The sequence below is a fragment of the Euprymna scolopes genome, chromosome 8 (assembly GCF_053919585.1).
Source record: "Euprymna scolopes isolate OS-2025 chromosome 8, ASM5391958v1, whole genome shotgun sequence".
In the NCBI taxonomy this organism is placed as follows: Eukaryota; Metazoa; Mollusca; class Cephalopoda; order Sepiida; family Sepiolidae; genus Euprymna; species Euprymna scolopes.
Genome location: NC_136489.1, coordinates 39,037,577 through 39,065,514, shown reverse-complemented (window position 1 = coordinate 39,065,514; position 27,938 = coordinate 39,037,577). Strand labels below are relative to the sequence as shown.

General features: G+C 29.9%; 1 long non-coding RNA gene across 2 annotated transcripts in view; it reads left to right on the top strand.

Annotated features, from left to right (window-relative positions):
* Positions 1–27,938, top strand: part of LOC145283522 (uncharacterized) — a 207,119-nt gene that overhangs the window by 120,267 nt on the left and 58,914 nt on the right. For both annotated transcript variants that reach the window (XR_013868625.1, XR_013868624.1), the window contains exons 2-3: positions 5,097–5,161; positions 9,156–9,297. This is a non-coding gene — a long non-coding RNA (uncharacterized LOC145283522). The remainder of the gene's footprint in view (positions 1–5,096; positions 5,162–9,155; positions 9,298–27,938) is intronic.

Genomic DNA, 27,938 nt, shown 5'->3' with positions numbered 1-27,938 from the left:
ACCGAAGAAAAAAAAAGTCAACAATATAAAGTATAAAATATACTTATCATGAAAGGCATTAGTCTCTAAATACCTAGGTTTAAAGAGCATAAAGTTTCCCGTAGGCTTAATTGATGTAATCTATTTATTGAATGAATGATGCAATTTCTATGCATTAGTATATATCTTTATATTTTCGGTTTTTCCTGTTTCCTTCTGTAAATACCCCCCCATATATATATATATATATATATATATATATATATATGCATATATATATATGTATATATATATATATATATATATATATATATATATATATATATATAGATGTATGTATTGAGATATATGGTTGAGATTACTTTACCTGTAAATATTAACACTTATTTATAATATATTTTAAGTTTACCTTGATTTTTGATTACCTTGGTGAACTTATTGTAATTTTTATTTCTTATGTATATATGTATGTATATACATGGAAATTTAAAAATAATAGAGTAAAAAAATCGATATATATCTATATATACACGTGATAGATGTTTTCCTAAACAACTGTCATATGTTTTAAATATATATTATTCTTTTCCATTGTAAGATTTAATACTTGTACTATGTATGTGCATACGTGTGTGTGTGTGTGTGTGTGTGTGTGTGTGTGTGTGTGTGTGCGTGTGGTATTTTTGATGGTTCATGTGTGATTGAGTGTGCGTGTCTAAATTACTCTCCTTAACATGATTGTCAAGTATGCGCGTACGGCCCAAGTTTAAAATCGGTAGGCGGAGAAAAGCGTCTCCCATCATTGTATTCGCATCTTGTCACTTGCTCGGAGCTGCTATTATTTCACGTATGCCAGTCAACTCTAGCTGACGGCGTCGGAGGAGGAAAAGACGAGGAAAGAATAAAAAAAAAGCTTCTGTTAGCAATGAAAAGTAAAACATAAATAATATTTTTTTAAATAATTCTTTCTTTTCTTTTTTTTTTAAATCAACGTTAGTGGCGATATATTTTTCCAAGCATCTTACTTATTGAAATTTTGAAAATCTATTTCTATATTCTTTCTGGTATTCATAAAATTTACTTCTTTTCTTATTTTTTTCCTTGGCATTTTATTTGTATTTCTTTCAAATATGCTGACAATGATAATGATATGACATGCAAATCGTCATATATATATGAAAATCGCTTATATATATATATATATATATATATATATATATATATATATATATGTATGTATATATATACATATATTTAGTAATGTGATTAAAAATTTAAAAATCAAATTATAATTAAATTAAAAATTCGTTTCATAAGAAGGAACAACACCAAAATGAAGTATTTGTACGATCGTTTCGGAAAACAGTGTTTTGATTGTGGTAGACATCAAGTTACGGACAATAATTATTACATATAGTTTTTTAATGAACAAGTTTTCCTCGTCAGCAAATATTGTGAAGGGTTTTCTTTTAGATTTAATAAAAACCATTCACAATAATTACTTTTGTTGTTGTTCCTTCTTATGAAACGAATTTTTAATTTAATTATAATTTGATTTTAAATTATCAATCACATTACTAAATATTAAATTAGCTCTAGGATATTTACTTATCGAGCTTATTTTATATCTAAATTACAACGAGCACTTTTTCTTTCCTGTATTTTAATTAAACTAGTAATTTCACTCTTACATTAAAATACACTCAGCTCTTTAGACTATTGTTCTTATCTCCTTTAAATTTATATATATATATATATGTATATATATATATATATACATATATATTTTTTATTTATTTATGTTTTATATATATATATATATATATATATATATATATATATATATATATATATATTGGAAATGGTAATTAATAAAAACTGAAGAAAGTGCTCAATACCGTTGTAGAGCAGATATGCGTTTTATTTTTTATTACCGCATCTTTCTGTTAAGTTACATTATTGTTTCAGCTACTTCTGACGGCCGAAAAAACGGCCAAGTAGCTGAAACAATAATATAACTTAACAGAAAGATACGATAATAAAAATAAAACGTATATATATATATATATATATATATATATATATATATATATATATATATATATATAAACGGACATTCATCTGTGTGTCTTTGTGTCTGTAATTCCGTTTCCTACAAATTCGAATATGAATACTGGTTTCTCTTGAAGTAAATCTACGAAAACCGGTGTGTTTATTAAAAGTGCCCAAGGAAGGAGAGACCAGGTGTATAGTATGTTTACTATACAAACATTATTAGTTACATATGTGCATACATGTTTCAGTCGCGTCTCAAGTAACAGAGACCCGCCTTATCAGATTGAAAAGCAAGTGTTAGTATAAGTGGGGTTTTCTAAATAAGGATTCACTGCAATATATATGTGCATACGTAACTAATAATCTTTGTATAATAAATATACTATATGTGTGTGTGTGTGTTTATGTGTGTGTGTCCGTACGTGTGTGTAATGTTAGGAAAATATATAGAAATTTCGTTACTTACAACCTACACTATTGAGCAACATTTTCTGAGGTAAAATTAAAAATGTGTATTTTAACATATATATATATATATATGTATGTATATATATATGTGTGTATATATATATATATATATATATATATATATATATATATATATATATATATATATACATATATATATACCTTATAATATTGTTTCGATTTTTGTTCTGTATTTATTTTTATTGGAATTACTCTACTCATCCTTTTTACAGTCTTACATGTGTCCTACAACCCGCCATAAAATATATTGCATTTGTTTTATTTAATTTACTATATAGTCGCTAAAACGTTTATGAAATAAATTAGAAAAAGACGCACAGTACTCCAATAAAAAAAGTGATTACGGAAGATTTACAACCGTATGGAAAAATGCCCGTTGGTCACTGCTTCTATTAAAGCTTCGACATAATCCATTTACAAAGATTCAAGTATTAGTCGCTTGGTTAGATCTCCAATAAATGCATAGATTATTATATTTGTAAAAAAATATTACTATGATTGAATAGCTCTCTATATATAATGGAATATAATTGTATAAACACAATGGACATCATCTTGAGATTTTACCCTGTGTATATTAACTTATCTTTAAAATGAAATACGTATAATATACGTTTATTAGGCAAATTGCACACAATATATTCTAAAATAAACAAATATTCATTTATTTAAAATTTATATTGCGACGTAATACGCTATTATCAAATTTTTTCTCGCCACCGGGTTAAATATCATTGAGTAGTAGAAACTTCGTCTGTTGTTGGTGATATATATATATATATATATATATATATATATATATATATATATATATATATATATAGTGTTATAATGGAATAATTCCAGGAGGAAATCCGGGTATATATATATATATATATATATATATATATATATATATATATATATATATATATATATATATATATATATATGATGTACAATGGACTCTCTCCCCGATGATTTCGACTATGAGGTTTCACCACAACAACCAAGTTGTTTGGAAATCCATCCACACAGATTATTGATTTATAGTGGCGAAGGCTTTGTGTAGAACCAACCACTTTTTCGCGATTACTGCTAAACCTTGTCAGTGCAGATGACTTCAACAAAACAAAGCACACAAAACAACGCAGGCTTTTACATCAGAGTTTCCTTTACTTAGAGTCATGTCTTAACTAAACTGCCCCCAGTGAAATACTGCACTTCCAGATACCAACCTGGAAATTTCTTCGACTCGGCGCGGTAGATACAGCGCCTGTCCTGCCCAACTGTTCTTCACCCATCTGGTACTGGCCAAGTTAAACGTTGCTTTACTTCAGTGAACTGGCGAGAATCGGTGTGTCAACGTGATTGCGGCATATATATATATATATATATATAAATATATATATATATATATATATATATATACTGATGATGGTGTATTACGTCGAAATTTTAATTTAAACAAATAAATGTTTATTTACAAAAATACCCCGTTATAATTAAGCTTATAAACCTATTTTGTACGGATCCTATATTAAAATTTAAACAACGCTTATACTAAGAACAACACAACTTTTACTTTAAATTTCGTTTGTTTTATGATTGCGTATATAAACTTATACGAATATATATATATATATATATATATATATATATATATATATATATATATATATATATGTGTGTGTGTGTGTGTGTGTGTGTGTGTGTGTGTACATATATGGTATCTTTGTAGGTATGCATATATAATAAAAAAGTTATGCATATATAATAAAAAAGTTATGCATATATAATAAAAAATATATATATATACATATATATATATATATATATATATATATATATATATATATATATATATACATATATATATTGGTTGAATAAAGAACAATTAACATGATAGATTTTAATATCTTCTTCTTCCCGCCATAAGAATTTAATCATTTATTTATTTAAACATAGTTGCTGTACACACTCCGTTAGGTAGACATCGCAGAGATTAGATTTACTTTAAAACAACACGTACCATCCAAAATTTGTTATGCAAACTTTTCACGATCCAACGTTCTGAATAATACGTAGGAGTCTGGGAAAACCTTATAAGTAACCGTATTTGTTCCACAACATTTTGTGTCGAAGTGACTACGATTCTGACTAGGTTGCACTCGCTTTTCCATTTAAAAATTCTAGAAAACATTGTTATTAATCCTTGAGACCTTCTTTTAGCAAACAAAAAGAAATTATTTTAAGACATAATGTATTTTCTCTGTGATTTGATCCCCAATTATTTATTTTATATTATATTTTTCCTCCGTTATATTCATGAGAATTTTTTTTTGTAATTTTCCTCGATTTAGATCTGTTAAGCGAGGGACGAAACCCTGATTACCTTTTTCCATTTTTTATTTGTTAAATCAATCATAATTGGTGTTTATTCTGCTAATATAACATTTTGTACACCAAAAAGTATATTTAAAAATCTATATAATTAATCTATATACATATATATATATATATATATATATATATATATATATATATATATATATTGTTTTAATAATTTTTTTAATTTTTTTGTTTCTTTACAGATTACAGCATCATTCTATGTTGAAGATTTTGAATGACTTACAGATACTGTTCTCGAGTTATTAAGGTATCTTTCTACAGGTTTTTTCGACATAAAATTGTGTAAGAATATTTCCTCCCACAAAAAATAGTTAGCGAAACATTCCAAATAACATAGAAGATGAAGCCCCAAAATGCACCACCGTTCTGATAACACACCCGTGTATAGGAGGAATGAAATAAATTTATCCTTTTCAAAGTTTAACTTCACACACATACGCGCGCGTAAACATACACACATATACGCACCATATATATATATATATATATATATATATATATATATATATATATATATATATGACCTCTATTATGATCCCTTAACATTTATTGTTTTGGGGTCAAATAAAGTTATTAAGTTAGATCCATGTCCAAGGAACCTATATCTAAAATTTGAATTGTTTATGCCGAAAATTGGCGGAGGAGTGTGGTAAAGTTCTAAAAGGTTAACTCCTTGAAGTTTGAACCCTTAACAGCCAAATTTCTGGCCAAAACTTATTACAAAAAATATTCTTCTTCTCATTACCTTTTATATAAAATTTCGAGTCTGCAGACTGAAAATTGACAGAGTTATTGTGTAGCGAAATGTACACAGACAGACACACAACCACATACAGACACTTTATATATATATATATATATATATATATATATATATATATGTGTGTGTGTGTGTGTGTGTGTGTGTGTGTGTGTGTGTGTGTGTGTGTGTGTGTGTTAAAGATAAAGGAAGAGCATGAATTCAATTCTTTAAATGGAGACCTGTCCGGTTAATACAAAGTTCAACACTGTTGTATTTTTCTGTTTATCATTTAGCTAACACTATTAAAACGCTAGTACTGTGCACTTAATATAATTGAACCTCTCACGTTAATCCTTCCACTACCAAATATACTAACTTCAAATTCGATTAAGTACTGTTATTATCCAAGACACCACTTCTAAAAATAAACAAACATAGCATAAAATCACACTATAAAATGTAAAATCCCTCCATAACTACAACACGTATACACATAGGTTTAATTGTGCAACTTCTTCCAACTGACCTACCCCATATCTCCCCAGAGAATTTAAACACACACACTGTCCACATACATTACACCTATGACAAATATGTTATATACATACATCAATTACATAATGCGAACTGCCCTCCTCCCCTATCACAGGAACCACGTTTACTCCCGTAAACAGACTTACAATCTTTTTCGCTTCTAATGAAACTCTAGTTAGACATCACGTCTCTATCATGTTACCAATCACCTTCTCCACTCTTATGATGAAAAGCATTAGTCTTCGAAATGGCGTGGCATAAAGAATCTCCACCGACACAACACACATCAATAAATGTGTGCCCTTGTTCAATAAATAATAAAAATCGGTATATATATAGAAAAAATATCTATGTATATAATTTTCATACCTGCATTTTCCTTTCTTGTTTACTTTATATAATATGATATATATATATATATATATATATATATATATATATATATATATATATATATAAACGGACATTCATATGTGTGTCTTTGTGTCTGTAATTCCGTTTCCTACAAATTCCAACACGGTTGGATCGATTTTTATTACATTTCAGACGAAGCTATTTATAGGCCTGACAGGGTTCTTTGATAATGTTTTCTCGGAATGTCTTCGATATGTATCGATAATCCATAATTGAAATAATCCGATGACAGTAGGAGCAGGCGATGTTGACCAAAGCTAACAGCTCACACATTACAAGTTTACTTGAGAAGTTTTATTACCACACAAGCCGACAGGCTTTACATATAGAATCAACAGTATGCCCGTTGATATGACAGAAGCGATTTCGAAATGAATGTTTCTGTTTAAAGTACAATTTCTTAATGACACTGTACTTTTCCATTTTTAACTTTAATTCAATCATTGTAACCGCACAATCAGTAATGCCAGGCATATAGAATCAGCAGTAGTTTTTTGTATATAACAAAGATGCATTCGACAAAAATTTTCTGTCTAGAGAAAAATGCCATTTTAAACTTTAATTCAAGCAATTATATATAAAAAAATATTTTTTTAAAAATAAACAGTAGGTTCTCTACAATGCAAAGTAAACTACAATATATCGTGAACTTAGACACTTGGACAGACATGTGAAGCTTCCTCGAGGTGCGTCGGTATGGGTCACTAACTAAAGCCGGCAATCAATCGATTTCAATTGAAAAATTAGTTATTTTATCAAGTTAGATGACAATAAAACTATGGGAGTGTGAAACATTCGTTGATCATTCAGTCCCGATTAACGTCGTATCAGCTTGCTAGTATATCCCCCATATATATATACACACACACACATATATATATATATATATATACATATATATATATATATATATATATATATATATATAGTAACGGTATGAATACATATACAATCTTCCATGTCTCCCCGAGATATTGTGCAGACGCCCTTAAAAGGCTCAAATTGGCATCTGGCAAGATATGTGATTTGGGGGATTGTTTTAATTAATTATTAATTCTGATTTCAAATGAAATAGTTTGAAATGAGTTTTCGTTATAATATTATTGTTTTATATATCATGTTAAAGATCATTTTTCACTGTAACTAATCATTAAAATTACAATCGTTTTGAAAACATTATGTTTACTTTTCAGAACGTTGATTACATGGCGGAAATAAGCAAGTTTGCACACGTTTCTTATTCAAGTAAAGCTCGGCCGAAAAGCTGCTGAAACAATTCGCGATATCAACGAAGCGTTTGGCTCAGGAACCACCACAGAACGCACATCACAATGGTTGTTTAAGAAATTTTGTGGCGTCGATGATAGTCTTGAAGATGATAAGGGTAGTCGTCGGCCATCGATGTTGATGATGATCAGTTAAGAGCCTTAGTTGAAGCCAATCCACTTTTAACTATTCGGGAACTCGCTTCTGAATTATACATAACTTATACGGTGATATTCACCTACGTGAGAGATTGGAAAAACATAAACAAAACAAAAACGTGATAAAAGTTTGCCACACGTATTAAACGATAACTAAAAGAAACGCCATTATGAAGTGTCATCTTTCCTTTTTTACGCAAGGAAAACGATCCGTTCCTCGATAGGGAGTGGGTTGTTTATGACAAACGACGGCGTGAACCTCAGTGGTTAGATGCCGACAAAGCTCCATACACCTTCCCGATACTAGAGCTGTACCCAAAGAAGGTAATTCTAAGTGTTTGGTGATCTTGGACTAGTCTCACCCATTAGAATTGTTTGAATGCACCCAAAACCATTACGGTGGTGAAATACCGTAAACAAATCAATAACACCCATCAAAACCTCAGCAACAACATCCAGCATTAGTAAACTAAACCGGGCCAATTCTTCTCCAGAACAATGCCCGACCGAACGTTGCTGAAGTTGAACGAATTGGACTACGAAACTGCCTCACTCTATAGTCCTAGCGACCACTATTTATTCAAGCATCTCGACCACTTTCTGCGTGTGAAATGCTTAAAATACCTAAGCGATATATATAACAAAATTTAAGCGGCTTTATCACCACCAGAAAGCAAGGTTTTACATTGCTAGCATAAATACACTTGCTTTGCGGTTAATTCTTATGGTGCTTATTCCGATCAATAAATTTTTGATTGAACCAAGATTTTTTCACCTGAATTTAAAAGTGAAAAATAACAAGAATATTCTTGTCAACTGGATATATAATGATGCGTTAATTAAATTTAATATTTTGGATTCAAGATTTTAATGTTATTATTAAACGCATTTTAATGTATTTTAATTTCTTCAGGTTTTATTAATTTTAATTTTATTTAGTAATATTTAGTCAATAAATGTACTTTATTTTATTAATAATAACAAAATATAGTCTATAGTGGCTTTTAACTTATAAAGTTCAGTAACGCTTGAATGTATAATATTTCTTATTTTTCCAATAAACATGATATACCCCAATCATTTAAATATATATTGTTTTCTATTCTGTTTTTCCGTTCTGTCTACAGAAACAATAATTGCTCAACTGTTAAGCTGGCTGCACGTGTACTTGTGAAACAAGTGTTGCTCAATTACAAACCTGCCCTTATTCGTCATTGCTTGATTCCAGTTACAACAAAGAATTTCAGAAAGAGTAAAAATAATGGCGAGGTAAGAGAAAAGAACATACAGCAGTTCCTCTTTGTAAATTGTCACTCATTTTTGTACTGACGAGGCTCCACATCCTTTAACTACAATTATTTAAAGGGAACATGTGTGCCAACGTGATTATGCTGTATTAAATATATGTATCAAAGATAAAAGTTCGTAGTTACAAACAAAGGACGTACATATTGATGTTATGCTTCATTTTTATTGTTTTGTTTTGGTTCTTTGGTTGGGAGATATTTGAGGTAAAAACATAAATAAGAAAAATATCATAAGAAAAAATCGCCCTTCTTTAAAACAGAGTAAAATAAAAAAAGAAATCACTTTTTCCATAACTACCAACGTAATAGATGCACTGAGACTAAAGCTGCTTTCAGGACTGCCAACAACCACTGTAAATGAGTAATAAAAGATGCAAGAGAGCTATATGCCCAGTCTGTTAAATCCAAGGTAGCTGATCAGCGGCTTGGTTCCCACCAGATTTGGCAAATAACAAATAGGATCCTGAACAGAAGTGTGTGTTCTATCCCAACCATTATCAATGGACCAGAAGTCATCTCGTCAGCGTCAGACAAGGCCAAACTATTAGCATAGAACTTTGCAGCTAATTCTACCCTATGCGACGAAGGCCATCAACTCCCCATATTTCCTCCTATAACACAGAACAAGCTAGGTAACATACAAATATCCGTGCATGATGTCGCCAAGCTAATAAAGAACCTAGATTCCAGTAAAGCCTCTGACGCTGATTGCATCCCAATTACAGTGTTAAAAAAGCTTCAACCAGAACTTGCTCCCATGCGTACAAAACTATTAAAGCGCTGCCTTAAGGAGAAGTGCTCTGCGACTCCCTGGAAGACCTCATCAGTTTGCCCTGTATTTAAGAATTCAGGTGATAAGTCATCTCCCTCTCAGTACAGACAAATAAGTCTCCTGTGTGTTATAGGTAAGTTGCTGGAATCCATATTATATAAAGAAATAGTAAACCACCTCAGCAGGTATAACCATCTTATTGACACACAACATGGTTTCCGCTCTTACAGATCTACCGCAGATGTGCTAACGGTTATACCTCACAGGATTAGTGAATCTCTTGACAAAGGCTTCCTTTCTAGGGCAATTGCTCTTGACATATCAAAGGCCTTCGACAAGGTATGGCATAAGGATCTACTTCACAAGATCTCCAGCTACGGTATAACTGGAAATATTTTCTCAATCATTATATCATTTCTCTCCGATAGGCTCATAAGAGTAGTGGTCGATGGACAAAAATCAGAGGCTGGCAGTATTAATGCTGGAGTCCCTCAGGGGTCAATCCTGGGCCCAACCCTCTTCCTGATCTACATCAATGACCTCCCTAAACACATACTTAAATCATTCGTTGACATCTATGCTGATGACACGACTATCTACGGCAACACATCAACGGCTGTTAATGACAAAGTTCTCTCTGATACTCTCTCCTCTGATCTCGAGCGCGTGGTTCACTTCGGGAAGTCGTGGCTGGTTACCTTTAATGCATATAAAACCAAAATCCTATCTTTACATCATCAACGCTCTGATCCGTATCTGGCATCAATTGAAATGGATGGCTCTCGTCTAGGAGAAGCCCCGTGTTTTGACAAGCTCCGGTTTTATCCTTTACTCCTGATTTGAAATGGAACACGTACATTAAGTCTGTTGCCAAGGTCGCTGGAAAGATGGGGGGGGGGATCCTCCTACCGCTCCAGAAGATATCTCACTACTGATGCAATTCTCTATCTATATAAAAGCCAAGTACGTCCAAGGATGGAATACTGCTGCCATATCTGTGCAGGAGCTGCTAAAAATAGCCTATCCTGCCTTGAAAGAGTACAAAATAGACTTCGTGGTTTAGTGGGGGATGCCCTTTTCTCTACCCTGCAACCGCTCTCCCACAGAAGAGACGTTGCGAGTCTATCCTTGTTTTATCATTATTTCCATGGCAGGTGCTCGTCTGAAGTCAAATCTCTGGTCCCCTCTCGCCAAACTTTCACGAAAAATCCACTGTGAAAAATGTCCCCTAACTCTGAACCTGTGCCTAAATCAAAACATGGATTCCATGAACAAATCTTCTTTCTTAGAACTGCGCGCCTGTTGAACTCTGTTCCGTCTGCCTGCTTCCCACCTAACTACAACTTGGATGTGTTCAAGTCCAACGTAAACAAATTCCTAATGAACCGCCCCCTTAAGTAAACACTTCATCAAATCTCCACACTAACGTACTGTAGTTGCAATAACCTTTATCCCTTAGTGGTTTTCGGTACTTGATAAGTGCTGACCACCGATTTAATAAAAAACAAAAAAAATCGATTAAATGTACCTTAAATGTCGTCCTAACGTTACAAAAGATAGTGGTTAATATTCCAGACAATAATTTGTATGTTCCAGATTGGGCGATTATTATATAAGAGATGATAATTATAACAAAAAATAACCTCCATCTGCACGGCCGCCTTCCCCCTTTTGTGTATCTGTAAACGTGTGTCACACGAAATAAATAAATAACTAAATAAATAAATGAGGAGGTTTAAGTAGGATGGGAGACTGAGAAGAGAAAGCACTAAACCGACTTCGACTGGAGGAGATTTAAGAAGACTAGAACCTTGGGAAACTTATTGCCATAAAAATTTTTATGAAGACCAGTGGCCAATGCAAGTTTGACATCAATAGTAAATGGATGTTCCGATAACGCAAATTAATTTCCAAATGTTATCGGAAAAGGTGGGGAATACTAGAAATCTTGGGAAAATTATCACTCAAACTCCAGGAATCACCACATATTAAACAAAAATATTCATTATAACACGTGTGAAAACTCCTGGTGAGTAATAATTGACGCATCCGTTCAGTCTCGAGAGACAAAGGCTACCCTATGAGAACAGTTTCGCGTGTACTTATGAGGCAATTACCAACCACACTTCTCCTGATTCGGCACTGATAGAGGCCAGTGGCTAGGAGAAGTGTAAGACGACAGGAAACAATGCCGAAATGAGCGGAGAACCTGAAAGTCCCAAATGGTCATCCATTTAGTACTGACTAGTTTTAACGTTGCTAAACTTGGGTGATCAACCGGTAACAGATGTATCAAGGAGATATGCTGTATAGTAGTAGTAGTAGTAGTTGTAGTAGTAGTAGTAGTAGTAGTAATAATAATAATAATAATAATAATAATAATAATAATAATTCTGAAGCCTTGTTTCGTATGTGGAAAGAACTCTAAGTCTTGGCCGACAATCTTTCTAGAGAGGTGCGTCGATGAAAATACAAGTTGATGCAAGATCAGAAAACACGATCCCGTGATAGGGAAATACCGGGTTGATGTCTAGCGGGTTAATCAGGTTCTACATGCTGCTATAGCGCTCTTTAGCCTAAATTCGCTGTAATCTGAAGATGATGTCTCTATAAAAAATACCGGAAAATGAACGTCTACAATTAGCACAGATTTTTATGATGAATACAAATACAAATTAAATGAATGCGGATAGAAAAGCACCTTTAATGCAGGACTCCCAACTCTCCAGGTCAGAAGGGCAAGCGGACGGCATTTCTGATTTTTGGCATCGAGTTTTCCCAAATGCGAGAATATGAAATATTTTACTGGTAAAAAATCGGCGAAGATATCGGTTGCCGTGTGAAGAACAACAAGGGGGGGACACAAGTTTGCATTGAAGTGTAATATCAATGCAAAATTTATTGATAAGTGTATATTAAAATTTATTGATAAGTGTATAATAAAATTTATTGATCGGTGTATACTAAAATTTATTGATAAATATATATTAAAATTTATTGATAAATGTATATTAAAATTTATTGATAAGTGTATATTAAATTTATTTATAAGTTTATACTAAAATTTATTGATCAGTGTATATTAAAATTGATTGATAAGTCTATATTAAAATTTATTGATAAGTGTACATTAAAATTTATTGATAAGTGTATGCAAAAATTTATAGACTAGTGTATATAAAAATTTATTGATGAGTGTATATTAAAATTTATTGATAAGTTTATAGAAACACTAGCAGGGGTGCCCGGCGTTGCTCGGGTGTTTGGAGGTGTATGCTGTGCAAAAAAAAAGCAAAAAAACAAAAAAATGGTTAATTTTTTAAAACTTTGACCCCTATTATGACCCCTTAAAATTTATAGTTTCGGGCTCAAATTACTTTATTAAGTTAGATCCAGGTTCAAGGAACCTATATCTAAAATTTCAAGTGTCTAGACCCAAAATTGCCGGAGGAGTTTGGTAGAGTTTTTAAAGGTACAAATCGTTGAAATTTGACCCCTTAATAGCCAAACCTCTGGTTGACACCCGTCACATCGATTTTCCCAAATCTCAGTACCCGGTATTTAAAATTTCGAGTCTATAGACTAAAAATTGAAAGAGTTATTGCGTAAGGAAATGTACACAGACAGACACACACATAGACACACATACACACATACACACAGACAGACAGACACGTTCACTTTTATAGATATATAGATTTATTGAGAAGTGTGTATAAAAATTTATTGATAAGTGTATATTAAAGTTCGTTGATAAGTGTATATTAAGATTTATTGGTCAGTGTATATGAAAATCTATTGATCAGTGTATATAAAAAATTATTGATAAGTGTATATCAAAATTTATTGATCAGTGTATATTAACATTTATTGATAAGTGTATATTAAAATTTATTGATCAGTGTATTTTAAAATTTATTGATCAGTGTATATAAAAATTTATTGATCAGTATATATTAATATTTTTTTCAGTGTATATTAAAATTTATTGATAATGTATATTAAAATTTATTGATAAGTGTATATCACAATTTATTGATCAGTGTATATTAAAATATATTGATCAGTGTATATTAATATTTTTTCAGTGTATATTAAAATTTATTGATAATGTATATTAAAATATATTGATAAGTGTATATTAAAATATATTGATAAGTGTATATTAAAATATATTGATAAGTGTATATTAATATTTTTTCAGTGTATATTAAAATGTATTGTTCAGTGTATATTTATATTTCTTTGTGTTTATATTAAAATTTATAGATAATGTATATTAAAATTTATTAGTCAGTGTATATAAAAAATTATTGATCAGTGTATATTAAAATCATTTGGTAATGTATATTAAAATTATTCATAAGTGTACATTAAAATTAATTGAGCAATTTATAATTAAATTTATTGATTAGTGTATATTAAAATTTATTAAAAATGTCCATTAAAACTCATGGATCAGTGTATATATATATATATATATATATATATATATATATATATATATATATAACTTTATGTATCAGTGTATATGAAGATTTATTGATAATGTATATTAACATGTATTTATCAGTGTATATTAAAATACATTGATAATGTATATTAACATTTATTGATAAGTGTACATAAAATTAATTTATCAGTGAATATAAGAATTTATTGATTAGTGTATATTAATATTCAATGATCAGTGCATATTACACTTTATTGAGAAGTGTATATTAAAATCTATTGATCAGTGTATATTAAAAATTTTTAGATCATGTATATTAAGATTTATTGATCAGTGTGAATAAAATTTATTGATCAGTGTATATTAAAATGTATTGATCAATGTATATAAATATTTATTGATCCGTGTATATTTTACTTTATTTATAAGTGTATATTATAATGTATTGAGCAGTGTGTATTAGAATTTACTGATCAGTGTATCTTTAAAATTTATTCCTCAGTGCATATAAAGGTTTATTGATAAGTGTATATAAAAATTTATTGATGAATATATATTGAAATTTATTTATCTGTGTATATTAAATTTATTTATCAGTGTATATAAAAATTTATTGATAAGTGTATATAAAAATTTATTGATAAGTGTATATTAAAATTTATTGACCTGTGTATATTAAACTTTTTTGATCAGTGTATATAAAAATTTATTGATCAGTGTATATTAAGATTATTGATTAGTGTATATTAAAATATATTGATAAGCGTATATTTAAATTTATTAATCAGTGTATATTAAAATGTATTGATAAGTTTATATAAAGATTGTTTGATCAGTGTATTTTAAAACGTATTGATGAGTGTATATAAAAATATATTGATGAGTTTATATTAACATTTATTGATCAGTGTATATTTAAATATATAGATTAGTGTACATAACATTTATTTATCAGTGTATATAAAGATTTATTAATCAGTGTATATCAAAATTTATATAAAAGTTTATATTAAATCTTATTGATCAGTGTATATTAAGATTAATTGATCAGTGTATATTAACATTTATTTATCAGTGTATATAAAAAATTACTGATCAGTGTATATTAGGATTTTTTTTCAGTGTATATTAACATTTATTGATAATATATATAAACATTTAATGATCAGTGTATATCAACATTTATTGATCAGTGTATATAAAAATTATTTGATAATATATATTAAAATTTATTCATAAGTGTACATTCAAATTAATTGATCAGTTTATAATTAAATTTATTGATTAGTGTATATAAAAAATTATTGATAATGTCAATTAAAATTTCTGGATCAGTGTATATGTATAACTTTATTGATCAGTGTATATGAAAATTTATTGATAATGTATATTAACATTTATGTATCAGTGTATATTTAAATTCATTGATAATGTATATTAAAATTTATTGATAAGTGTACATAAAATAAATTGATCAGTGTATATTAATATTTATTGATCAGTGTATATTAAAATCTTCTGATCTGTGTATATAAAAATTTATTGATTAGTGTATATTAATATTCAATGATCAGTGCATATTACGCTTTATTGACAAGTGTATATTAAAATCTATTTATCAGTGTATATTACAATTTTTAGATCATGTATATTTAAATTTATTGATCAGTGTATATTAAAATCGATTGATCAGTGTATATTAAAATGTATTGATCAGTGTATATTAATATGTATGGATCAGATTTCTGCCCATCAACCACAACTCTTATGAACCTATCGGAGAGAAATGATTTAATGATTGAGAAAACATTTCCAGTAATACCGTAGCTGAAAATCTTGTGAAGTAGGCCCTTATGCCATACCTTATCGAAGACCTTCGATATGTCACGAGCAATTGCCCTGTAAAGGAAAACTTTGTCAAGAGATTCACTAATCCTGTATGATATAACCGTTAGCACATCTGCTGTAGATCTTGCAGAGCGGAAACCATATTGCGTGTCACTAAGAAGGTTGTTTCTGTGAGGTGGTAGTATAATTAAATTTATTGATTAGTGTATATTAAAATTTATTTATCAGTGTATATTAAAATATAAGGCCAGTGTATATTTTAATTTATTGTTAAGTGTATATTAAAATGTATTGTTCCGTGTATATTATAATTTATTGGTAAGTGTATATACACATTTATGGAGCAATGTATATTAAAATGTATTGATCAGCCTATATTAAAATGTATTGATCAGTGTATATTACAATTTATTTATCAGTGTATGTTAAAATTCATTGACGAGTGTATATTATAGTTTATTGGTAAGTGTATATTAAAATCTTTTGGTAATGTATTAATAGATTTGTTGAGGAGTGTATATTTAAATTTATTGAGCAGTGTATATTAAAATTTATTGATCAATGTATATTAAAATTTGTTTATGAATGTATATTAAAATTTATTGATCAGTGTATATTAAAATTTATTCATAAGTGTATATTAAAATTTATTGATCAGTGTACATCAAAATTTGTTGGTAAGTGTATATTATAATTTATTGATCCGTGTATATTAAAATGTAGTGAAAACTGTTTATTATAATTTATTGATAAGTGTATATTAAACTTTATAAATAAGTGTACATTAAAATTCATCGATCAGTGTATATAAATATTTATTGATCCGTGTATATTTTACTTTATTTATAAGTGTATATTATAATGTATTGAGGAGTGTGTATTAGAATTTACTGATCAGTGTATATAAAAATTTATTCCTCAGTGCATATTAAAATTTATTGATAAGGGTATATTAAAATTTATTGATCAGTGTATATTATAATTAATTGATCATTTATATTAAAATTTATTTATCAGTGTATATTATAATTTATTGATCAGTTTATATTATAATTTATTGATCAGTGTATATTAAATGTTGTTGACCAATTTATATTTAAATTTATTGATTAGTATATATTATAATTTATTGGCGAGTGTATATTAAAATTTATTGGTAAGTGTATATTTCAATTTATTGATCAATGTATATAAACATTTATAGATCAGTGTATATTAAAATGTATTGATCAGTGTATATCATTATTTATTGATCAGTGTATACTAAAATTTATTGATAAGTGTAATTTAAATTTTCTAGATAAGTGTATATGAAAATTTATAGATCAGTGTATATTAATATTTATTGATCCGTGTATAAAAATTTATTGATCCGTATATATTAAGATTTATAAGTATATTATTAAGATATACACTTATCATTAATTTGTAATATACACTGAACATTAAATTTGTATATACACTGATCAACAAATCTTAATATACACTTATCAAAAAATTTTTATATATACCGATGAATAAATTTTAATATAAACGTGTCAATATATTTTAATACACACTTTAAGATGCATATGAAAATTGATTGATCTGTGTATATTAAAGTTTATTGATCAGTGTTTATTAAAATTTATTCATCAGTGTATCTTAAAATTTATTGATCAGTTAATATTTCATTTATTGACGAGTGCATATTAAGATTTATTTATGAGTGTATCTTAAAATGTATTAAGCTGTGTATATTAAAATGTATCAGCCAATGTATATTAAAATTTATTGACCGGAGTATTTTAAAATTTATTGATTAGTGTATAGTAAAATTTATTGATGAGTGTATATTTAAATTTATTTACCAGTATATATTGAAAGCTATTGATGAGTGTATATTAAAATTAATTGATCAGTGTATATTAAACTTTATTGAAAAGTGTATAGTATAATATATAATTAGTGTATATAAAAATTGATTGACCAGTATATATTAAAATTTATTGATAAGCGTATATTATAATGTATTGATCAGTGTATATAAAAATTTATTGATCAGTATATATTAAAATTTATTGATAAGTGTATATTTAAATTTTTTGATCAGTGTATATTAAACTTTTTCGATCAGTATATTATGAATTATTGATCAGTGTATATTAAATTTTATTGATCAGTATATATTAAAATAATTGATAAGTGTATATTAAAATTTATTGATAGTGTATATAAAAATGTATTGATCAGTGTATATTAAAAATGTTTTATCAGTGTGTATTAAAATTTACTGATTAATTTATATTAAGTTTTATTTATACGTGTATATTAAGATGTATTGATCAGTGTATTTTTTAAATTTATTGATAATATATATGATACTTTATTGATGAGGGTATATTAAAATTTATTGATCAGTATATATTAATATCTATTGATCAGTGTATATTAAAACTTATTCATTAGTATAAATTAAATTTTTTTGATAATTGTATATTAATAGTTATTGATCAATGTATGTAGTAATTTATTGAGCAGTGTATATTACAATGTATCGATCAGTGTATATTTTAATTTCTAGATCAGTGTATATTATAATTTATTGATGAGTGCATATTAAAATTTATTGACCAGTGCATATTTAAATTTATAGATAAGTGTATATTAAGATTTATTTAGCAGTGTATATTAAATCGTATTGATCAGTGTATAGTAGGATTTATTGATCAATGTATATTAAAATTTATTGGTTATGTATAATAACATTTTTTGATCAGTGTATATTAAAATTTATTGATTAGTGTATATTAAAATTTATTGATCAGTGTATCTTATATTTATTGATTAGTGTATATTTCAATGGACTGGCCAGTGTATATTAAAATTAATTTAACAGTGTATATTAAAATGTATTGATTAGGGTATATTAAAATTAATTTATCAGTGCATGTAAAAATTTAATAAGTGTATATAAAGAGTTATTGATCAGTGTATATTAAAATTTATTGATCAGTGTATATTACAATTTATTGATCAGTGTATAATGAAATTTATTGATAAGTGTATATTATAATTTATAGATCAGTGTATATTATAATTTATTGATCACTTGGTATTAAAATTTTTTAATCAGTGTATATTAAAATTTATTGATCGGTTTATATGAAAATTAATTGGCTGGTGAATATTAAAATTTATTGATAAGTGTATAAAATTTATACATGAGTGTATATTAAGATTTATTGATCAGTGTATATTAAAATTTATTGATAATGTATATTAAAATTTATTGATCAGTGTATATTAAAATTTATTGATCTATGTATATACAAATTTATTGATCAGTCTATGGTAAGATTTAATGATTAGTGTATATTAAAATTTATAGATCAGTGTCTATTAAAATTTCTTGATTTGTCTATCTGAAAATTTATTGATAAGTGTTATTAAGATTTATTGATCAGTGTATCTTTAAATGTATTGATCAGTGTATCTTTAAATGTATTAAGCAGTGCATATTAAAATGTATTAGCCAATGTATATTATAATTCATTGATCAGTGTATATTTAAATTTACTGATAAGTGTATATTAAGATTTATTGATCAGTGTATTTTAAAATCTATTGATCAGTGTATGTTTAAATTTATTGATCAGTGTATATTAAATTTTATTGATCAATGTATTTTATAATTTATGTATAAGTGTATATTGTAATGTTTTGATCAGTGCATATTTTAATTTATTTATCAGCGTATATTATAATGTATTGATCAGTGTATATTAAAATTTAATTATCAGTGTATATTAAGATTTATTGATCAGTGTATATTAATATTTATAGATCAGTGTATATTAAATTGTTTTTTCAGTTCGTATTAAGTTTATTTGCTCAGTGTATATTACAATTTTTTGATAAGTGTATATTGAAGAACTACTAAAGAGAACACATCTTTACTGTAGCTTGAATTGGAAAGTATTGTCTATTTCCCATGTATAAATATGAGAAATTTCAAACCAACATTTTTTTTCGTTGTGAAACTATTATGTTCAATCAAAATCAAACGCCCCATCTTCCAAGTAGATTCCCATTTACCACATTTACTCGTAATTGCAATCATACCATTGACTCGTGAACTGAGAGAGACAAAGAGGAATATACCAACTGGAGATAATGAACCGGATATCAGCTACACATTCCTCATGAATGATCTGCAATTTTAAGGTAAAAGAGATAATGAAATTTAATCTTTGTTTTAAACCGTGCAGCATTGGAATGAAGGCATAAATATGGGGTTTGGAATTTCTAAAAAAGCAATGTCTGCTCGGAAACGGGAGAAGTTATAAACCAAGAAATGCATCATTTTCCAAATGGTGAAATATTTGCTGCTGCTGATGCAGACGTCTACAATTATCCGGAAGTGCTTGGACATGATATCATGCTCTGTAATCAAAAAGAACAAAGAAACCCGTGTATATGGAGAGACTAAAATTCGCCTGAATCCCGATTGAATTGTAAGAACATCTTAACGGCCCCTAATTCATAGGTTGTTGTAATACGGTACAATGCAGCTTTTGCTGCATGGAAGAAATGGATCAGCAAATATAGACACACGTTATTAGTGCATGTTCTACATTTGCTAAAAAAAGTACAAACGACGCCATGACTTAGTATGTGCAAACCGGCATTGGACTTTGTGCCAGAAGTTTGGAATCCAAGTAAGGGACAAGTGATTTTAACATCACCCAGAAGCAGTAGAGGAAAATAAGGAAGTTAATATTCTCTTGGATTTCATGGTTTAGTGTAGCCAATACATAACTCACAGAAAACAAGATATTTTAGTTGTGTATAAAACAAACTTACTGAATGTCAAATTAATGAGGTTGTTTGTCCAAGCGATATCAACTTAACAGCCAAAACGACATAGAAACTGTGGGCGAAGATTGCTAGGTTGGGGGGGTAAACGTCCATCGTGCCACTCGACCTATGTGCCCTTTGTTCAATTCGATGTGATCCTGATAAACAGTTGATCTCCTTGCCAGCCAAGTACAACATCACTGTGAAACCATAAATAAATTCTGTTTAAAACACAAAGATAATACGCCAGGTTCTTTCCATCTAATTGACCCTTAGCATATGTTCACTAGCTTTGTTGTAAAAACTTGATCTTTTTTTTTACATAGGCATCACCACATTATCAAGGCCAAGAGACCACTCAAGGATAAGGGTTAAAGAGTGTACAGTGGACATTGGACAATATAGTAATCATTAGTAATGAAAATTTGGTAAATTTGTTAACTTATATAGAACGGCTCATCAAGAACTTATTTACGTTAGACTTGAACACAACCATATTGTAGTCATCCGGAAAGCAGGAAAACGGAAGACAATTCCACAGGTGAGCAGTTCTAAGAAAGAAGCTTTGTTCATGGAATCTACGTTTAGGTTTAGGCACAGATAAAGAGTGGGGGGAATTATTGATTGTGTGTACAGCTAGACGAGTGTTTCTTGTGAAAGTTTGGCGAGGGGGGGCCATAGATTGAAGCTCAGTTGAACACCTTCCATGAAAATAACGATACATCAGAGACAAACCCGCAACATCTCTTCTGTGAGATAGAGGTTGCAAGGAAGAGAAAAGGACATCTCCTACGAGGCTACGAAGTCTATTTTAAACTCTATCAAGGCAGGACAAGTCTTATCTAGCAGCTCCTGCCCAGATGTGGCAAAATATTCCATCCTTGGACGTACCTGGCTCTTATATAGATAGAGAATAGCATCAGCAGTGAGATATTTACCGGATCGGTAGAAAGATCCCACCATTTTTCCAGCGGCCTTGGCAACAGATTTGATGTACGTGTACCATTTAAGATCAGGAGTAAAGGTCAAGCCCAGAAGCCTGTCAAAACTTGAGGCCTCCTGAAGACGAGAGCCGTCCATTTCAATTGATGCCAGATGTGGATCAGAACGTTGATGATGTAAAGAGAGAAGCTTGGTTTTAGATGCATTAAAAGTAACCAGCCACTCCTTTCCCCATTGTACTACGTGCTCAAGATCAAAGAAGAGAGAATTGGAGAAAACTTGGTCGTTTACTGTCTTAGATGTGCTACCATAAATGGTAGTATCGTCAGCATAAATGTCTATGAATGATGTAAGGATGTGATTTGGAAGATCATTAATATAGATCAGGAAAAGAGTTGAACCCAGGATGGACCCCTGAGGGACACCGGCATTAATAATGTGAGCTTCTGATTTTTGCCCCTCAACTACTACTTTTATGAACTTATCAGAGAGAAATGATTTAATAATTGAGAAGCCATTTCCAGCTATACCATAGCCAGAGATCTTATGAAGTAAACCTTTATGTCCTACCCTATCAAAGGTCTTAGATATGTCAAGAGCAATTGCCCTAGAAAGGAAACCTCCGTCGAGAGATTTGCTAATCCTATGAGATATAACTGTAAGCACATACAGTAAAAATTAACCGTCGTAAAGGATCAAGGCACTGTGAAGTAAAGGAATGCGATAATAATAACTGGGACCGTGGGGGATTCCTACCCTCCAAATTCCAGTAATAACGAATGAGAAGCATAGAGAGAATTAGGAATATCTCGCTTTCTCGTAGTTGTTGGTTAAATAACGTTACAAGTTTTTTTGCAAGGTAGAATTGTTTAATAAATGCTGTTCTAATGGGCATTAAGTTTACATGGATCGTGTTATATACGTATCAATATGGCGGTCGAAAGATGAACACTTTCACTGGCAAATAGATTACGTCAGACTAGTATCACAAGTTTTATTGAGCCTTCAAAACAAAGTGACGCCAGGGATCTATAACAAAATAAGGAAATGCCATTTTTCTCTTAATTTTTATCTGCTGATCGAGATAGACTTATCTTTTAGTCATTTTCACAAAAACAAGGTATATTGCCACTCAGAACAGAAAAGGCTACTATTTAGTATCGTGTCTAACAAAAAAATTGCAAGAAGTTAAGTTGCGAACTGACCGTTCATATAACATCTAAAATTGTGCACGTTAGTACAGCTAGGAAACAGGGATTCTAAAATCCGAGAGATGCAACTGTTAGTGTAGAATACTTTTCGACATCTACGAGAAGTTTGCTAATCGGTGATCCACGTGTATTTTCTGACTAGGGTGCTAGGCGGAATATGAAAATAAATTTTATAAGATACATTAAAAAGAACAAACTATAAAATGAAGAGTTTGTGTTGTTGATATTTTGTAAACTCGCTTCATTTTTTTGAGAAATTTGCTTACATGAGAAGAAATAAGAAGAAAAAAATCTATCAATCATCCCAACTACTACAACACTAAGAAACAATTAAAAATAAAAAGAAAAAGAGAGGCATTTTACTGAGACTAGCGCGAAGCGATACACAAATACAGCATATAGTAATTGGCATAATAAGCCATCTTCCGATTAGAACAAAATCTGGGAGTGACTTAGTACAGTTTTATAGCAGAATACACTCGATAATAACTGATAATCGATAATCGAAACCGTTATTTTAATTTATCTATCATCGGTAAAGCCATTTTTCCCATTTCGTCCCTTAGCAACAATGATAGAAGAACGGGCCGTAAAAATTCTACTCTGGGTAAGTTGATAATGCGTGTGTGCGTTTTTTTTTTTTTTTTTTTTTTTTTTTTTTGCTTCACGATGCTCGTAGGTTGGAAATCCCGCACGTGAGTTTCTTAATTTTTTATATAAACTGCAAAGAATATTTTAAGTCTTGAAAATTTACGTGTTTTTTGGGTTTTTTTTTATTTGCATGATGTGGTCTGTAGGTGACTGCAGGGTATTTGAAGCTTCCTCCCGGGCGATTCCGAGGATTTCGGTGACAATAAAAATATAGGAGGGTGAAATATTGGTTAATTATCATTCAATCTCGGGCGAAGTCTGGTCTCCCTGCTAGTATACACACACATACACACGCACACACACACACACACACACACACACATATATATATATATGTGTGTGTGTGTGCGTGTGTGTATAAAGGAGAAAAAGTTAAATATATGTATATATATATATATATATATATATATATATATATATAAAAGGAAAAGTTAACATTTTGCAAATTAAAATGTACAATATTCGAAAGAAGAGATATAGATTAAACAATTTTTTTCCCTTATTCAATGGCGGTTATCATCAGAGAGAAATACAATGTAGACCAGTTATAATTTTGCTGGTTAAAACATAGTTTGAAACCCTCAAAGTATTGGAGATAATAATGTTAGTAAAGCTAATATATAAAAATATCTATCAAAAAGGATATTCAATTTGGAGCCCACATGTGACGATTATTTTTATTTATTACTATTTTAACAGATCCAGAACATTTACTGATGGTTAGAACTTGAATACTAATTTAGGATCCGATGGTGTTATCCGTAAATCCAACCTATAAGAATGTCCATTTGTAAATATGCAAAATAAATATAACATAGATCTTGAAATCTATAATTCTTTCGTTGAGAAGTTCAGCACCGTTTGATTATATATATATATATATATATATATATATATATATATATATATATATATATATATATATATATATATATACATATATATATATTATAAGGTAAAATTAAAAGCCAAGAACAATGCGAGATTTTTTTTTTATAGAGTAAAATTAAATGCAAACAAAAGAAATACATTTCTTTTTTTTGTTGTTTGTTTTTTTTTTTCACACAAATTTTAACTCTAAACAACAGTAATTTTTTTTTTCTGTTGTATTCAATGGTGTTATAAATCTCAATATATTTCAGACTTATTAGTCCTTTTTCAAGAGAAGACAGCGGAAGAGTGTTCAAAATTGGAAAAATTGGAAAAGTAGCCGCAGAGAGTTTGCCACGTGATACCGCGAAATATGCACTAAAATCTCCGACAAACATACACACACTAACAATTTCCTACATACCCTCTCACTAAACGGCTACCCTAATACGATCCTATCCTCACTTAAAAAGAAAAAAACGCTACACCCGACCCTTCTCTAACAATTGTTTTCTAAAACTACCCTTCCTCAGTGACAAAATCTCATCTTCAATCCGAAAAGCCATCCACAGCGAGGGACTCAACATTCAACTCATCCACACTGGATCTACTTTAAGACAACAGCTCAACCGAAAACATCCATCGCATACACCTTCCCCTTGTTCACTCTCTAATTGCCCAATATCACACACAGGTGTATGCTTTAAGAACCACGTTGTTTACGACCTACAATGCGCTAAATGCAGTGCATCTTACATCGGAAGCACTACCAGATTGCTTCATCACCGCATTAAAGAGCACTTAAACACTACTGCTTCGTCGTTCTATAAACATATTCGCACTTGCATTAATTCAGAACCAGATTTTCACATCAACATCCTTGCTTCTTCAAGAAACGTAGGTCAACTTCGTATCCTCGAATCTTTAATTATTTAAAAAAATACTCCCACACTAAACAATAGACTGGAATTGAGCTCCGCTTTTATAATATAAGTTTAAAGCATAAGAAAAACAATAATTAATATAAAAAAAAAACCTTGCTTGAATAGTCATCTCCCTTGATTCACAAACGCAACAAGTATTTCAAACATCAACTGATTTATTTTAACGTTCTCCTAACGTCATTTTTGTTCTATATTTCGCGGTATCACGTGGCAAACTCTCTGCGGCTACTTTTCCAATTTTTCCAATTTTGAACACTCTTCCGCTGTCTTCTCTTGAAAAAGGACTAATAAGTCTGAAATATATTGAGATTTATAACTCCATTGAATACAACAGAAAAAAAAAATACTGTTGTTTAGAGTTAAAATTTGTGTGAAAAAGAAAAAACAAACAACAAAAAAAGAAATTTATTTCTTTTGTTTGCATTTAATTTTACTCTATAAAAAAAAATCTCGGATTGTTCTTGGCTTTTAATTTTACCTTATAATTTTCTTCAACAATGCTTCAAGCAAACTACAACCTACTTATATATATATATATATATATATATGTATATATATATATATATATATATATACTAGCAAAAGTACCGGTCGTTGACTGGGTTCAAAAACAGCCAACAGAAAATGGACTCTGATTTATGAAAGTATGTTAACCTTGTTAAACCGCGTGACATATTTCCATTCTATTGAGGTCAGGTGCGAACGAACACCACATAATTTTATTATAAAATATTTCTTCAAACTGAAACATAATTATAAAAGTATACTTACGAAGATAGGTATGAAAATTCTTTATTAAAGTTTGACCCCACAATTTTATTATACCATCCCTATTTCAGTTAAAACATACTTATCAAAGTATTCTCATGTACATATATATCAAAAAAACTTGTAAACGTTTTTTTTTTTTTTTTTTCCATACTTTGTGGACCAGGCGCAAACGCAGGTCCCCCAATTTTAATGGACCACTGTTCTGCCAGATCAAAGATACCCATTCCTGTGTCGATAGATCTTCTATCATTATATGTAATCAGTTTTTAAAAAATAGTCAACTACATAGAAGCCTATTCGGGACAAGACACACATACACACTCACCCATACACACACATACACACACACACACATATATATATATATACATACATACATATATATATATATATATATATATATAACAAAACAATATGGAACAAAAGCTGTATTCTAAGTTGGCAGTATTTTGCGTGAACAGTCGACAGAGATGGCGGAAATTTTCTGTTCTATGTCTATCCTTGTAGCCATGTCATTAGTAAGGGTGCTGGAGGTAAACGTTTTATCTGGGCTGACGTTATCCGCCTGATAGTCAGGGACCCGAACCTTGGATTAACCGCTAAGGAGGCTGTCCTGTCAGCAGGCGCAAAGTACTGAGACTGCTGTATTGCCATTTGGTGAATGGATTCTGGACCATGCAGTAGTCTCTGGTGGGGCCTCTCGATGCCATACTAGTAGGTAATTGTTACGGCTTTATCTTATCATGTTCTACAAAAAAAAAAGAATTATTCGTTACTTTTCTCTCTTTGTTTCCCCTCTCTGTCTTGCTCTAAGCAAGTCCGACGACCTCGTCCACAAACTCCAAAATTCCATCATGACAAGTTTCAATAAAAATACACGATTAAACTCGGATCTAAAACTCCCAACGTAGACCCCTACTACCATGTCTCCTTCTCCAACATCAGGGGTCTACGTTCTAACCTTCCAGAGGTTGAAGCCCAATTACAGGAGACTAAACCAGACCTTTTATTTTTAAGCGAAACTGGAATTGAACAGACTATTTCCCTAAATGAGTTCGCAATTAAAGGATACTCTAACCTAACTTCCAAATCTGACCCCCAAGATCGCCATGGGCATAGAATATGTACCTTAATAAGAGATGGCTTTCCATGTGGTAGGGACATCTCCAGAAAAGATCCTAACTTACCCTATATGTGCTTCCGAGTAGCACTAGCTCATACTACGGCATTTATATTTACTCTCTATCGCCCCCATAACAGCGGAGTTACTATCTTTAAAAGCATATCTGAGAAAATTGACCA